Below are 5,000 nucleotides of genomic sequence, written 5' to 3'. Positions count from 1 at the left end.
TGATGTAAAGTGTGTCCAAGAGTCTTCATTACGGTGTGCATCCATTTTCTGGCCGCGGATCCGTTTTGCATCAGTTTTTAATGTCAACCCCTTTTTATTATCAATAATTTAAACTAACAAACCAATGAAACTGTTGTAAAAGTTGTTTATTAATATATATTTTACACATGAATGAAAATAACTATAACTTTTTAAAATGTATCAACAACCAATAAAAATTATTGTTGAAAAAAAAAAAAAAATGGATTTAGTTCCGGGATGTTGTTTTTACATCCCAACCCCTGGAAGTGCCCATAGTATATTGTGCGCCCCCCCCCCCCCCCCCCCCCAAAAAAAAGTGAATAATTGCCCACATAGTGCCGCCTCAGTATATATAATGCCCTCCCACTGTTGACAGAGCCATTAAAAAAAAAATCTATATATGTCATTAACGAACAGATATACTCCACTTTTTGGCGTATATCTGTCGCAGATTGTGGTACAAAGGTTATTTGTGCCGTACAACTTTTTCGCCTTTTCTGCTGCTCACGCCAAGTCTAAAAAAAAAAAGGAAGTGGGTATGGGCAGGGAAAAGGGTAGGCCCGCAGCGCCGTTTCATATTTTCTATGCCTGTTTTAGGCGTAGAACATGATCTAAATGTATGCCCACATAGGAGCTGACATAGATTTAGACAAGTCTAAAGTCCGCCAGCGGATGAACCGCCAGCGCAGGAGGGATGAAGACGGCACACTCGCTCCTCACTGGAGGCAGCAGGACCTGCGCATGTGATGTCACTGTGCTTGGAACGTCGGGTCCTAAAGCCTGGAGCGAGTGTCCACACACAAGTGGATGTTTTTTTTTTTCCATTTTAACCCTTGAATGGCATTTGTCTGCGCTCGTCTAAATGGCCGTTAAAAATGGTCCCATTGATTTCAGTGGGGGTCCGACTGGCCATGAAAACTGGCAAAAATAGGACAAGCTTTTTTTTTTTTTTTTTAAATGTGAATAGCCTCTTTGACTTCAATTGTCAACACGGGTGTTTTTCACTGTTGTGTGAATTTAGCCTAACTGTACCTATGCTTTATTAGGGGATATGGCACTTCTGTGCTATTCCATACTGCAAGGAAAAAGAAAGGAAAAAAATATATATACAGTTGCAAGAAAAAGTATGTGAACCCTTTGGAATGATATGGATTTCTGCACAAATTAGTCATAAAATGTGATCTGATCTTCATCTAAGTCACAACAATAGACAATCACAGTCTGCTTAAACTAATAACACACAAAGAATTAAATGTTACCATGTTTTTATTGAACACACCATGTAAACATTCACAGAGCAGGTGGAAAAAGTATGTGAACCCTTGGATTTAATAACAGGTTGAACCTCCTTTGGCAGCAATAACTTTAACCAAACGTTTCCTGTAGTTGCAGATCAGACGTGCACAACGGTCAGGAGTAATTCTTGGCCATTCCTCTTTACAGAACTGTTTCAGTTCAGCAATATTCTTGGGATGTCTGGTGTGAATCGCTTTCTTGAGGTCATGCCACAGCATCTCAATCGGGTTGAGGTCAGGACTCTGACTGGGCCACTCCAGAAGGCGGATTTTCTTCTGTTTAAGCCATTCTGTTGTTGATTTACTTCTATGCTTTGGGTCGTTATCCTGTTGCAACACCCATCTTCTGTTGAGCTTCAGCTGGTGGACAGATGGCCTTAAGTTCTCCTGCAAAATGTCTTGAAAAACTTTGGAATTCATTTTTCCTTCGATGATAACAAGCCGTCCAGGCCCTGACGCACTTTCTCCATTTATAGACAATTTGTCTTACCGTGGACTGATGAACAGCAAGGCTTTTGGAGATACTTTTATAACCTTTTCCAGCTTTATGCAAGTCAACAATTCTTAATCGTAGGTCTTCTGAGAGCTCTTTTGTGCGAGGCATCATTCACATCCGGCAATGCTTCTTGTGAACTGGTGTGTGTTTTTTTATAGGGCAGCTGTAACCAACACCTCCAATCTCATCTCATTGATTGGACTCCAGTTGGCGGACACCTCACTCCAATTAGCTCTTGGAGATGTCATTAGTCTAGGGGTTCAGATACTTTTTCCACCTGCACTGTGAATGTTTACATCAGGCATCCTCAAACTGCGGCCCTCCAGCTGTTGTAAAACTACATGGTGTGTTTGTGTGTTATTAGTTTAAGCAGACTGTGATTGTCTATTGTTGTGACTTAGATGAAGATCAGATCACATTTTATGACCAATTTGTGCAGAAATCCATATCATTCCAAAGGGTTCACATACTTTTTCTTGCAACTGTATATATATATATATATATATATATATATACACACATACACACACCTAAAGAATTATTAGGAACACCATACTAATACGGTGTTGGACCCCCTTTTGCCTTCAGAACTGCCTTAATTCTACGTGGCATTGATTCCACAAGGTGCTGATAGCATTCTTTAGAAATGTTGGCCCATATTGATAGGATAGCATCTTGCAGTTGATGGAGATTTGAGGGATGCACATCCAGGGCACGAAGCTCCCGTTCCACCACATCCCAAAGATGCTCTATTGGGTTGAGATCTGGTGACTGTGGGGCCATTTTAGTACAGTGAACTCATTGTCATGTTCAAGAAACCAATTTGAAATGATTCGAGCTTTGTGACATGGTGCATTATCCTGCTGGAAGTAGCCATCAGAGGATGGATACATGTTCTCATTCTGTTTACGCCAAATTCGGACTCTACCATTTGAATGTCTCAACAGAAATCGAGACTGATCAGACCAGGTAACATTTTTCCAGTCTTCAACAGTCTAATTTTGGTGAGCTTGTGCAAATTGTAGCCTCTTTTTCCTATTTGTAGTGGAGATGAGTGGTCCCCGGTGGGGTCTTCTGCTGTTGTAGCCCATCCGCCTCAAGGTTGTGCGTGTTGTGGCTTCACAAATGCTTTGCTGCATACCTCGGTTGTAACGAGTGGTTATTTCAGTCAACGTTGCTCTTCTATCAGCTTGAATCAGTCGGCCCATTCTCCTCTGACCTCTAGCATCCACAAGGCATTTTCGCCCACAGGACTGCCGCATACTGGATGTTTTTCCCTTTTCACACCATTCTTTGTAAACCCTAGAAATGGTTGTGCGTGAAAATCCCAGTAACTGAGCAGATTGTGAAATACTCAGACCGGCCCGTCTGGCACCAACAACCATGCCACGCTCAAAATTGCTTAAATCGCCTTTCTTTCCCATTCTGACATTCAGTTTGGAGTTCAGGAGATTGTCTTGACCAGGACCACCCCCCTAAATGCATTGACGCAACTGCCATGTGATTGGTTGACTAGATAATTGCATTCATGAGAAATAGAACAGGTGTTCCTAATAATTCTTTAGGTGAGTGTTTGTATATAAATAGAAAAATAGAGCAGCACTCCAATGTGGTGAACAGTGGTGACACGTTACCACTGGGTGAATAAACAGCTTTCTTTTTTCACCACATTGGAGTGCTGCTCTATTTTTTTATTCATATCATCCTGGGACGCTATTCCCACTGGAGCTTGCACCCAACTTCCCCATTTCAAGGTTGGTGCTGCCATTCATTACATTATATATATCTATCCTGGCCTAAAGGACACTCTTTACCTTTGGATATATTTGACGTACGTATCAAGAACTTTCTAGGTGCATACACCAAACGGGCATTGGTAGCCCGACATTACGGACAGCTCTGGTTCCCATGACAGACTCATTAAGGGAGCGAAGGGGTCTTCACTGCCAGCGACGTTGGCTCTATGACTGCTAATATGGCTGACCATGGTAAACAGAAGGTGGAGAAAATCTGGAAGACAACAGCTGCTCAGACAAGAAAAAGATGTGGCAACCCAGGCTGTCTTACCCATTGATCACAGTTGAAAGGGGCTTATCCCATGAAAAGTATTACTATGCAATGAAGTATTAGTGTGAGGTTTTTATGTATGTTACATTTGCCTCTCTGGTAGCGCCCTCTGTTTTTTATCCTGTGGTCAAAATTCAGGTCCACCTTCTTTTGTAGTCAGGAGTGGACCTGACATGCCCAGTAGCTTCCCTGCTCCCATCAGTTCCAGCATATTGTTCTCATATTAAAGCACCCCGGACGCCTTCCATTCGTTCATCCCTACGTCTACAGTCATAGAAATATATACGGCAGCGCTATCTCTCTACACAGTGGAAGGAAGGGGTTAACAAGAGCTGCCTGCAGTGCACTCCTGGGAGGCGCAGGTCCTTGATTGTCACATGGGATGAGCTGATGCCCTCCCACAGAAAGAGAAGAGATCCCAGCTGCAGATGGGTGAGTTAGGCTACATCTGATCGATAGTGAAAAATGGGTATTTTCAGAATTATTGCCGTCTGTGGAGCCATTCACATGTACTATTTTTTGGGCCTTTTTGAGGGCCAAATGGACCCCATTTAAAATATAACTTTTAATATGTCTGTTCTCCCAAGAGGGAGTAAAAGACCCCTTACAAACAAAAAAAACACAAAAGACAGACAAGGCCCCTGGAGAGAAGTGCCACGTGTGTATAGCTACGGACACATCCAGGTGCCGTCCTCCCTAGGCCTGTGGTAGGTGACACGAGGGCCTAAGATGGAGGACGCATATGATTCCTAGTGTCTAAAAAGGATAAGACGGTAGGAAGTCAGGTATGTGTCCGTAGCTATACACACGTGGCACTTCTCTCCAAGGGCCTTGTCTGTCTTTTGTGCTTTTTTGTTTGTAAGGGGTCTTTTACTCCCTCTTGGGAGAACAGACATATTAAAAGTTATATTTTAAATTGTTACTGCTCCCCTTCGTTACATATACTTTACTCTTTGAGCGGTACCCAGGTGAACTGCCCCTGCAGCCACATATCCTGGGAAGACACCAATTATATTACCAAATGGACCCCATTAATATCAGTGGGCCCATCTGATGACCGTTAAAGAAAATCTGTACATCCATCTAACATTTCATCTGTACTTTCGCACTCTATTTGCTAT

Source organism: Bufo bufo, chromosome 4 (genome assembly GCF_905171765.1).
Source record: "Bufo bufo chromosome 4, aBufBuf1.1, whole genome shotgun sequence".
Classification (NCBI taxonomy): domain Eukaryota; kingdom Metazoa; phylum Chordata; class Amphibia; order Anura; family Bufonidae; genus Bufo; species Bufo bufo.
The sequence above is the reverse complement of the archived record's forward strand: the minus strand, read 5'-3'. Positions refer to the sequence as shown.